The sequence below is a fragment of the Hesperophylax consimilis genome, chromosome 2 (genome assembly GCF_061612785.1).
Source record: "Hesperophylax consimilis isolate HC1 chromosome 2, BYU_Hcon_1.0, whole genome shotgun sequence".
NCBI lineage: Eukaryota > Metazoa > Arthropoda > Insecta > Trichoptera > Limnephilidae > Hesperophylax > Hesperophylax consimilis.
Window position 1 is genome coordinate 4,636,843 of NC_142837.1, and position 13,297 is coordinate 4,650,139.

Genomic DNA, 13,297 nt, shown 5'->3' on the forward strand with positions numbered 1-13,297 from the left:
CGCAGTGAGTGGGCTGGAACCAAACGCTCATCACTCCTGGACAGCCTGAACCCCAGATTCCTACCCACCCCTCATACCTTTCCTTTCCAGACCTTCCTTTCACCTCATACCCTTACAAAAAAAAAAATCTAAAATCATGAATATACAAAATAAATTTAACATCAATACAGCGGCGAGTAGCAGGCGTCCCCGGTGCGGGCCAAAACTTTTGGTAAATTTTGCCAACATTCGCGGCCTGCACACAAATTTAAACTCTGTTCATCACCATCTTTTGTCCCAACGTCCCAACCTTCTTTTCCTATCCGAAACTCAGATAGCCGAGCCGCCAGACTCCTCCTATCTGGACTGCCCGGGCTTTACCCTCGCAAGCAAGTTCCGACTCAAAGGAGGAGTCGGCCTCTATAGTCGAGCTGACGTCAACTGTGTACGACTATTGAGTCTGGAAAACTCCAGATTCGACGTAATGTGGGTGCGCGTCAATCTTGCCAGTACGGCAAGATTCTACGAATGTTTATACCGCTCACCGAACCATAGCGAATCAGACACTTCCAAACTCTTCAAACATTTGAGCGACACTATTGATGATCTCTTGCCCCGCTACCCTCCGGCCGAGTTTATTGTTCTGGGGGACTTCAATGTTCATAACAAACCATGGTTAAAGTTTTCAGGCCCAACGGACTCGGCTGGCCGACTTCCTGATGTCCAGACTCACCGCTCCAATCTGTTAGACCTATTCTTAACTACTGTGCCACACGGTTATAAGATTGACGTCACAGCGCCTCTGGGATCATCCGACCACTGCCTAGTGACGACATCAATCCCCGTTAACCTCAGATCAACCAATGAGAGGCTGAGGAAAAAAGTGTGGCACTATAGGTCAGCAGATTGGTTCGGTATGCGGGCCCATTTCAACGCTTTTCCGTGGTCAGCTGTTTGTTTTCGGAGTTCGAACCCTTCAAGATGTGCCCAGGAGATTGGTGAAGTCATCAAATCGGCGATGGATGGCTTCATACAATCGACTACTAAAGAAACTGGTGTGGGCTCAAAGCCGTGGTTCAGTCGACAATGCTCCGAAGCAGTTCGACGAAAAAACGCGGCTTACTGAACCTACAACACATTCTTATCGCCCGAAAGCAGATCAGCATACAACAAATCGGCAAAGGAATGCAAGAGAATCATTAATAGATCAAAATTCGAACACGACCTGCAGATCAGCAAAAAGCTGGCTGCCTGCCCGCATGGCAGCAGAGCATTCTGGTCGCTTGCGGGCTCAATACAGTTTGCCACCTCTTACCAGACCTGACGGCTCACTAGCAAACACCGCCACCGAAAAGGCAAACCTATTAGGGAAAATGTTTGCGGAAAACTCGACCCTCGACGACGGAGGTGCTATTCCGCCGTCGATTCCTCTCTGCGGCTTCTATATGAAAAAGCTGAGGATCCGGCATCGGGATGTACTCCACGTCATACGGGGGCTCGATGTTAACAAAGCTAGTGGTCCTGATGGAATATGGTTCTGTCTCTGACTTTGTTTTTGTTGCACATCAATGACCTTTTGACATGTGCACCGATTCATTGTTACGCGGATGACCGTACAGTTCATGATAGCTTTTTGTTTGACAAGCCCCCAAAGGGCACACAAACTCCAACGGCTCGGAGGGCTTTGAAGCAGAGAATGGACGGTTATCTCGAGAGTATTTCCTCCTGGGGTAAAAATAATCTCGTCGAATTTAATGTTTCAAAGACCCAATCCTGTCTGATTACGTCTAAAAGGGATCCAAATGATAATCTAGTCTCCTTCAACGGAAGCAATCTTCCGAACAGGCCTTCCATTGATATGCTTGGTATAACTGTAAGTGACCAGCTCAGGTACGGGGGCTCCATCGAAGCCAGAGTAAAGTTGGCCTCTCAGAAGCTGGGCGTACTGTACAGGGCCCGCAGATACTTTAATAATACACAACTGCTGACCCTGTACAAATTGCAAGTGCACCCTACTGTCGAATTTGGCAGCCATCTCTGGTCCGGAGCCCCTAAATACCTGAAAAAGACCCTAGACTCTGTGCAAAAACGGGCGGTCCGTTTGATATATTCCCCAATCTTAACAGACGGACTGCAATCTTTAGAGCACAGGCGTCAGGTAGGTATGTTGTCCTTGTTCTATCGGTATTACAATGGAAGATGCTCTGAGGAACTAGCGTCATTGATCCCTTCGGCACCGGTGCGTAGTCGGAATACACGCCAAACGAGCACCCAACATTTGTACACAGTTGACATTTGTCACATGAGAACGGGTCGCTTCTACGATTCGTTCTTAAGTTCAACAGCTCGGCTGTGGAACGAACTGCCGGCCTCTGTGTTTCGTCCCTCCTACAACATGGGACTCTTCAAGACCCATGTTCACTCCTTCCTCTCCACAAAAAGACCCTCCACACAGCATCCCCAAAGATGACATAGGCCCTGAGGGAAATTATTTTCTTCAGGGCCTCCTGTGTGGAGTAAATATAAAAAAATAAATAAAAAAAAACGCTCTTGGAAATGAATAATACGTTTTGGTCGTAAGTAATCTATTTGTGGTTTCACTTTTTCTTATGAAAATGTATGAGCATATTATGTTTATAAATTTAGGTAAATGGGGAGACAGAATATTTTTTTAAATGTCTCCCTCCACTCATGTACACGTGGTATCCGAAAACTCCGTAAATCTATATCACATTTAGAATATATTTTGTGAAAACTTTTTTTTTACTTGAGTTCTCATTTTTAAGTAAATCGAGTTCGCAGTTGGAATTTTTCAGGACAAAGATTTTATAAAATCGGTCCCCGTGGGCATCAGTTGCTTTATGTCTTGTTTTTTAACCAGTTGCCAAGAAAATGTAAAAAAACGGATTTTTGGTGTGTCGATGTGTTTTAGATTTCCAGACACCGCGCACACTTTATATATTTTTGTTTACTTAAAATTTTAACCTTGTTGAATTAACGGTTAAAAAAATGTATTATTTTAATTCACAATTCACAGAAATTAACAATTCTAGTTTATCAAGTGTACCACAGAACAGATACCGATTTTTAAAAAATATACTAAACAAGCCCTTTCATCTCCATTCTCCAGACCGACTTCCCACGAAATATGAGAAAATTTGAACTTATTTCTGACACATACAACACGCCCACAGCACAATAATATTGGTTAATGTTTCAGATATGTAGACAGATTATTTTTAACCTATTTTATCCTTAGTTAATAGCAGCACTTTTCACGAAAACAGTGTTATATTTTCTCAATGTTGACATTTCTCAAAACGAACTGGATACCTCCGATCTTATTGATTTGCTGGATTAATTATGATCCCTCCCAAATATTCCTAATTCATGTAATTATTAATATAACTTTAATGATAACACTAATAACTCGCGTGCCAAGTAAATTAAAATCCAATTGATTTTCAATCAACCGTTAACTCGCTACGGCGTAGCAGCTCTACGTTAGTTCTTGAGAGCCTTAGGGAGTGTAATAACGTATACTGAATTTACTTGCAAGTGTTTTATGTTTTGTTGTTTTCAAAAATGTTTTTTTTTTTCAATTACTTTTATCTTTTCTTAGTGGACATTTTTAAATGTATCATCTGTCTCATTGTTTTTACAAGATTGAAATTCTGAGGTTCATAGCTTGTGATGAATATAATTAAAAAAAAACTGTGCATAATTCATGACGCAAAAGTTCATCTTTCGAGTTTAACAAATTAAAAATTTAATTTCAAAATGTGGCAATTTTAAAATATGGCAATGATGGAAACGTCGTTGCAAGCAGAAAAGAGTATTGTTAGAACATAAGCAACTCCACGCCTCCTTCACAAATAGAACATTGAAGAAATGTACCTAACCTAAAGTAACTTAAATACCTAACCTAACCTAACTAACCAAAACTAAACTAACCTAACCTAAACAAACCTATTATTTTATCTTAATCCATTGAGACATGTTTTAGCGCACCTAGGGAGGTAAAACCGACTCTTGCGTACCAAGCGTGGGCGTAGCAAGACGAGACGATGCTTTTGCACGGAAATGGGACGATGGTGACGCTCTGACACGGAACCACGCTTCATTCGGCCAGTCTCGCGACTCTTTCCGCCCAGCCGCCAAAACAATGTGCTCTATATTTGCTTCCATTCTCACTAAAATTGCCAACGGATCTAATCTAAATGATAATTTTTAAAATATAAGTTTTATATATTTGTTTCTGCATATTTTAACAGTAAAATAGTTGTTTTTTTATCAATATAAAGACTTTTTTAGTTTAATTTTTATTTTCTTCAACAAAAATCAATCTGCCAGGCGTCCGGCGACGGGTAATATTTTTTTTCAAATAGCCCAATTTCCCTCTTACGATGTTTTGCGGAAAGGTCTTTGACTTGCTTAGTCATAAAATAAAACAATGTATTACAAATCACGAGTACGAGATATTTACTCAATCAAATCAAATTATAGAATATTTCCGTTTAAATTTATCTTAAATATGATTTACCTTCGCTTTTTTATTTCTGTTTTTGCAAAATTTATTATTGATTATTTTCTCCTCTTCGTTTGGCCAATAGTCAAATCAAATAAGTGTTCCATGGTAAGAATAACGTATATTTATGCAAACCGTAATTTTAAATAATTTTGAATCTTGAACAAAATCATTTCAATCAAATAAATGAAAATAATATTAGACTTTGAAATTTTAATCGTTCCAAAGATTACGCATAAGGGGCATTCTTTATTTACGGACCTTCACTCAATTCAGCGAAGCCCAAAAAAGCCACAAACAGGACCCAGCAGCAAAAAACCTACGATAGAGAGTTTCTAAATAAGTCTTTAGCAGATTTTGTAACCAACACCATATTATAATTTGTTCTAGACCCAAGGGATTAAACCGGTTTTACAGTTTGGTGTGCAGAATATTGCCCAACATTAATTTGTGGTCACCTATTCAATATTATTGCAAGGTATCTGTAACTAGTGGCGGCTCGTGTCTTTGGGTGTACTAGAGTGCTAAGATTACAAATAATTGCATTATTGATATTGGTGTAGCTGAAAACGATGTTTTTTTTCCAAAATTCAATATTTTCAACGTCAATAATTTTCAATGCAATTTTACGTAATATTACACACAAAAATCACAAGCCGCCACTGTCTGTAACTTCCACGAAGCCTTCAACTTTTTACCGACTAACTCTCATACACCTATTATATTGCTATTTGGAATTGAAATTTTTTTTTTTGGAAATAAGCACTCTTGCGTAAGAAAACCAGAGCTGTTGTAGGGAGTTTACATATTGAGTAAAGAAACGACCAATATTTCAAACCCAGCAGTTTACTTTTCTGTGTATTTTCTCACACATTCATTTCAAGAAATGTTGTAATAGGTTAAGAACTCAGATGAAGTTAGTTACCAACATGTTCTATACTAATACAAGTTTAATACGCGGAAAGATAAATTAATTTCAAAACTTTAAGAAGTCGTAACACAGCAACTGAGCTTTTACTGGAAGTTTTCAACTGGGGTAAATACAGAAAGTGCTTGATCCAAATTGAATCTCAATGAAATTCTTTAGTTATACTCATATATCGAAAGATTCAGCAATATTCCTTGTAATATAATACTCGCATTTGTGGAACCGGAACGAACGGAAGCGGCAACGGCCATTAGCCGATAGAGCAATCGTTGTACGCAAATCCGCTGTCGACGAATCCGTTACAGACAAATCCGCTTCTGCCGTGTAATTATTCGTAATGGATTGGAACAGATTGGACCCGCAATGCATCTGCTACTACGACCGTCCTTCAAATCCAGTATGACTCCTACCTAATAACTTATGCTGGGATTATACTGCGCCGCGAACCATGGGTATTATGGCATTACGAGTATGTTATTACATGGCTATAATCGAGTGTCACCTCGTTTGATATATTTTGGGAGTGTCAGAATTCTGGATGTGTTATGAAAATAACATACGATTTTCACTCTAAGTAAGAACCTGTCAAATCTGTGATTTATCTTGTCTATTGTTTATGCTCTGGCAACTTAGAACTTTAACAGGAAGTGAGAAGAAATTCAAGATGGTGGCACTTCCCGGCCGGTCACAGGAGAGACAGGCTGTCCGGTCGGGGGGTCAATTATTATTTCTGGAGGTCTGAGGCTCTAATCGAAAGTTATTTCATGGATTTGCGATTAATACCGAAATGTTCAGTTTGTGCTTCGAGATTAGAAGTCTAGTCATATTTCCCGCGAGTGGAATTCGCCCCGGGTGGCGTGAATAATGAAAACGTTTTTACCATGCGTGGCCATGGTGGTAATCCGAGTTTATTCAAGCGATCGGTGATTATTTCTGCCGATAATCTGTTTTCGCCGTGTGCATTTTGATTCAGAGCATTATTAAGTTCCACCTTGCCTTCGTGGAAGGGCAACTTACGGATTAACCGTCTACTCAGGGCTGGACCACACTGGGCCGTAGGCCAGCCACATTCTGATGCCGTCTACTCCTCTTGGCTGGACCACACTGGGCCGTAGGCCAGCCACATTCTGATGCCGTCTACTCCTCTTGGCTGGACCACACTGGGCCGTAGGCCAGCCACATTCTGATGCCGTCTACTCCTCTTGGCTGGACCACACTGGGCCGTAGGCCAGCCACATTCTGATGCCGTCTACTCCTACTGGCTGGACCACACTGGGCCGTCGGCCAGCCACATCCTGATGCTGCCGTCCTCTAGCTACATGGCTGATTCATCTACTCCGCCATTCGCGGCACTCAGTGTTCGTTCCTCATAACTAAATACGTTCTTATTATTTTAGACAGGGTAGATAGATTCTACGTTCTGGTCGATGGGGGTAAGTTTTCACCTTTTTTGTATTTCTCTGTGAAATTTATCAAATATAATTTGTTACGGCCAGTCCAAAGTTTATCCAGATTACTTTCATTCTACAACCTTGCAACTTCCTTTCAAACATCATGTAGATGGGATATATTTTTCCCCGCCCTGAATGGAGAATTATGCTCTACCGTCGGTAGGTCGGTTTGGCGAGCTCTTTTCCAGTTCAACCACTGGAAGGGACTCTGGCGCGTTGGCCTTCAAAGACCAACAAAGTCAAACTTGGCCACCCACTATTCATTCATATTAACAGTCAATAATGTACTTAGAAAAACCACACACAATAACAGCCTATTAACGCATCTATGGGCTAAGTAAGTATCGTAACATTGTGTCAAATACTTATTCATAACATGGCGCATCAACGTGGTTGGTTCGTATTTGTTCTTATTATTTGATTTTGAGTCGAAGTTGCAAGCATTTTAGTAATCATGTGTATTTGTTTTGTTTCGACGTGTCTCACATAAAACATAACCTATAAATGTTATTAGGTACATAAATGTCAGTCAACAGTGCGAACTTATTAAAGTGCCATCAGTGCAACCAACATAAATAACGATTTGTACGCATTATTATAATTTATTTTTATTTTACGGGCAATATTATTTTATTTTACGGGCAACACAATACTATGTGTCAACTTGACAGCTAGGAATGTCAAGCGTAAACAAACATCGCGATTTTGACAACAACTGTCAAAATAATAATACACTTTGAAAGTTTCGATAATTATGTTATGCAACCAATACTATACAGTGCTTATAAGTGCATTTAATTATATATTTGCCTCGCGGGAGTACAATATATTCATAGCTATCGTCATTAGCTAATTTATAATCATTTTGTATTCAATACTTGCGGTTTTATAATTAAACTTTTCAAGATGTCGACCTTAATAGATAACATCAATGGTAAAACGAAGGAGGAATTGTCTTCGGACCTTTTATCCAGAAATATTACACCGGACAGTACATTAGAGGAAATGCGAACTCAGGCCAGAAGGCATAACAAAAATATTAAGATTTCAAGAGTTTTAGAGCATCACGAGGGGAATGTTAACCCAGACAATGACAACGAATTTGGGACAAATTACATAAAATATACTAAAGTAATATATAACGAATCACATCCTTCCTCTTCTTCATCCTTAAGTACTATTAATGATTGGAAGATTAAATTTGATGGAAATAGTTGCGTAAGGGACTTTATAATTCAAATAGAAGAAAAATGTAGAACTAGGAACGTCAGTCATGTTGACTTAGTAAGATGTTTTCCTGATATTTTAGAGGGTTTGGCCTTATTATGGTTTAGGTCCATCTATACTCCCGAATTAACTTGGATTGAATTATCTACATTACTTATAAAACAATTCGAAACAAATATTAAACAAATAGAATTAAAGTCACAACTTTTCTCTATGAAACAACCTGCCGGTATGTCTGCTTTCGAATTTACGTTGAGAATGCAGAAGCATAACAACATGCTTGATGCCAAATTACCTACCTCTGAACTATTACAATTATGTATGACGGCATTATTACCTACTTATATCAACCTTCTTGCGTCTCGGGACTTCAATTCTTTTTCAGAATTAACCGAAGCTACAAATAAGTTAGAGTCTTATTCAACGTCTAATTTAAGGGAAAATAAATCTTCTTCTTCTTTTAACAATACTCAACTTAAAGATAATACAAAAAATTATTATACCAATTCACGGGGTAATAATAATTTCAGTTTCAATCATAACCCTTCTTATCGTGGTACCCACACTAATCGTTCAACGGATTATAATTATAAACAAAATAATAATAATAATAATAAACAATATAATGCCAATTATTCTAATAACAATAATAATTCTCGGGTTTTTTATAAACATCATTCGAAAAAACCAACTTCCAATGACAATAGAGAAAAGGAGATGTGTCATACTGAATCAAATTCCTCAGGGAACAATATTTATTGTTCTTTTTGTAAATTAAGGGGGCATCTACTATCGGAATGTAGGAAGAAGAGTCACAACAACTCTAAACCTAGGGTTGCTTCTTTAAAATATAGAGAATCAAAAAACTAAATGTGAGTCGCTCTGTTCACGCGCCTTCCTTTGCGCAGAGGAAATGCGAGTGGCAGAGTTGGCTCCGTTTGGTTAGACAGTTTCTTTCGGGCTCGAGTTCTGAGGTGGAGGTACCGCCGCCGAAGGATTCCGAGCTTGAAAGGGATAATCGACCTTTTGCGGATATCTTTATTGGAAATAATTTTTATAAAGCACTACTTGACAGTGGTTCTTCAATCTCCTGTTTAGGAGGAGATATTCATTTAGTTTTCTTAAAATTAGGTTATAAATTAGTTAATATTGATTTCAATATTTCTACAGCTGATGGAACAAATCAGCGTGTTTTAGGTACAGTGACATTGCCAGTTACGTACAAGTCTATAACACATAATGTACTTTTCTACGTCGTCCCTTCTTTATCTCCTAATTTTATTTTAGGAGTAAATTTTTGGAAAGTGTTTCAAGTCGCGCCGGAACTCTTTCCGAAAGAACCCAATCCTCAACGAACGGGTCATATCAATGAGTTGAGAGCTATTCAGCCAGCCTCTTCCTTATCCAAGGAGGAAAATAAAACTCTTACCAAAATTATTAAGAAATTTGAATCCATTTCTTTTGAAAAGAAAGGTTTAGGGTTAACACACTTAGTCAAACATAAAATTATTACTACGGGTCCTCCGGTTAAACAACGATATTACCCTCTTTCTCCTGCTAGACAGAAACAATTAGATAATGAAGTAGATGAAATGCTCAAATTAGGAGTCATCCGTCCTTCACGCTCACCTTGGTCTAGCCCAGTATTAATAGTCACAAAGAAAGATGGAACGGGTCGTTTTTGCCTCGATTCCAGAAGGATCAATAATCTTACAATTAGGGACAGTTATCCATTACCGTATATCTCTCGCATACTGGACAAGCTTGGTGGAGCCAGATATATCAGCTCAATAGATTTGTCAAAGGCTTTTTGGCAGATCGCCCTAGACAAAGATTCGTGTGAAAAGACAGCTTTTGTCGTGCCCGGTCGCGGTTTGTTCGAATTCACTCGGATGCCTTTCGGGTTAAAAAACGCTCCGAGTGAACTCCAAAGACTAGCAGACGCTCTGTTTGGACCAGAGTTCGATGAGAACGCATTTTGTTATTTGGATGACCTAATCTTAGTGTCTGAAGATTTAGAATCTCATTTTAAACTGTTAATTAAAGTTTTTGAACGGTTAAGAGATGCGGGTCTCACGATTAATTTAAAAAAATGTGAATTCTGTAAGTCAGAACTTAAATACTTGGGATATATGGTGGATTCCAAAGGTCTTCGCACCGACCCAATTAAGATAGAAAGTATAAAAAATTTTCCAATTCCTAAAAATGCTAAAGGAATAAGAGCTTTTCTCGGGCTATGTGGTTATTTTAGACGTTTCATAAAAGGATTCTCTAGTATAGCTGCTCCCCTGTCAAAACTTACTGGATCAAAAAAAGGAATAAGTTTATTTAAATGGTCGAAAGAAGCTGAAACAGCGTTTAATAAATTAAAGGAAGCACTTACGACTGCTCCTGTCCTTAGTTGTCCAGACTTTACTAAGCCTTTTGCTATTCATTGTGACGCAAGCTCTGTGGGTATAGGTGGCGTCCTTATACAATCAATTGAAGGGATAGAACACCCTATCGCTTATTATTCTAGGTGCCTTAATACACATGAACGTAATTATGGTATCACAGAGCGTGAACTGTTAGCAGTATTAGACTCGGTCACACATTTTAGACCATATATAGAAGGGGCACATTTTTCTGTTATCACTGACCACTCTAGTTTAAAATGGTTAGGATCTTTATCGAACCCTAGTGGACGTCTTGCACGTTGGAGTTCTCGCTTATCTCAATTCTCCTTCGATGTTATACATCGTAAAGGCACACAACACATCGTCCCGGACGTACTTTCGAGAATGGACCAAGCTACAATAGCAGTCATTGAATCTAATTTGTCCACCGATAAGTGGTATACAGATATCTGGAGAGGCTGCAAAGAATGTCCTCAGCGTTTTCAAAACTTTCAGATACGTGAAAATGAATTGTTTCGTCACACAAAAACCCGTTTACCTCTGTGTGAAGATACTTCTTGGAAAAAAGTAGTCCCTCTGGAAAACAGAAGGGAAATTTTGTCAGACTCACATGAATCCTCTCGTGCTTGTCACCCAGGAGTCTTTAAGACTTATAAAAAATTACAACTCCGTTATTTCTGGCCAAATATGTACAAAGAGGTGAAACAATTCGTAAATCAATGTGCCGTCTGAAAAGCACACAAAATTAGTACAGCCCCGCCTAATGGAATTTCTTCAAATTATAAAAAAGTTACGAGACCTATGCAGATGTTATCAGTGGATCTAGTAGGCCCTTTGCCTAGAAGTTATTCAGGTTTTACAGTTATATTATCATGCGTGGATGTTTTCTCTAAATATACCTGGTTATTCCCGCTACGCCAAGGAACCGCGAGAAGTATTATTAAAAATTTAGAGGAAAATATTTTCCTTGTACACGGAGTACCGCGTACCATTGTATGTGATAATGGGAGACAGTTCATTTCTAAAGAATTTAAAGAACTATTACAAAGTTACAATATAAGCCCTCCATTTTACAATTCACTGTACACACCTCAGAACAATGTTGTTGAAAGGTATAATCAAACCTTAGGCACGGCACTATCAATATTAGTGGAATCAGATCATCGTAATTGGTCCAAATTTCTCCCACAAATTCAATCGGCAATGAATAATACCGTAAATTGTACTACAGGATTTACTCCTTTCTTTGTTATGCACGGTAGAGAACAAATATTAGATGGGGATCTCCACCGTAATCCATTAGCAGATGAAGTATCCAGTCCGCAAGATTCCTCTCATCTCAAAATTTACACTGACAGATTAAATGGACTGTCCACAATTTATGAACAAGTCTCAAACGCTCTTTTTGCAGCATTTAAAAAAGGCGCTAATCACTACAATTTACGGAGAAGAAACGTTACCTTTCAGGTCGGAGACGTAGTCTGGAGAAGAAACTTTGTATTATCCAATGCTTTGAACTATTTTTCACAAAAATTGGCACCTCGTTTTGTTCAAAATATTGTTGTTAAAAAAAAATCAGACCTAGTCTATACACTGGCTGATTTAAATGGTAAGGAAACTGGTGACTTTCATGTCAAAGATATAGTAAAATCAGATAACATACCAGTTTAGTCTTCTACCATAAAGTATCGTGTGGAGACTGGCCATCTTTACAGGTGCTATCTTTAAATAAATCTTCTGAATACTGCTCATTTCAGTTCGGCCTGATCATCCGGATTGCTATGACCAGTATTTGTTAATAAATATACATATTTTTAAGTTTGTCCTTTACGGAAAATTAATTTTACTCCAGTTGATTACTCGAGTATAATTTCTCATTAGAATAATAAGTTAAAATTTTGTAGATTATAAAATATACATATTTTTAAGTTTGTCCTTCACGGAAAATTAATTTTACTCTAGTTGATTACTCGAGTATAATTTCTCATTAAAATAATAAGTTAAAATTTGGTAGATTATAAAATATATATACAAATGTGAGATGCTTCGAAACACAAATACATACATATTTCTGGTCACGATCAGTTCAACTTAGCTCATATTTATTTTTAAGTTTATTTTTATGTCAACTTGGATTATACGACGATATGAACCCGCATATCCTCTTGTATTCTAAGCTTAATATCATATGAACTGTGTTCATATACCTTTATATTGTATTACTTTAAGTAAAAACATATGGAATTATTCGCCCAGTATTTCAAGATGTTCCGAGTTTAAATATATTGTGCTTACATGGGTCTCATTGCCCATTTGTCTATGTAAGTATCTTTACTATTACAAAAAAAATTCTTGTTAAGTTTCTATAAACAAGTTACTACTGAACTAATATTAATAAATTTATATAATATTAAAACTTCATCATTTGAAAAATGTAAATCAATCCTAAAAATAAATTAGTGATTGATTGGTTCCTGTGAGAACCTCGGTAATTAGTTACACTAATACTACAATTTACAAATTGAACCCTCGGGGACAAAAGACGAATACTTAATTGATTGGCACCATTTTTAACGATGGTTGTAGACTATTTATAGCACCATTTATTTACGATGGTCGCTAACAATTCTATTGGCACCATTTTTAACGATGGTTGTTTACTAAATAATGTGGCATCATTTTTGCGATGATTGTAAGACTATTCATAACACCATTCATTTACAATGGTTGGTTATATCCTGTATTTCATATACCAATGGTAAAATAAACTTATATGTTGTTTTCTATT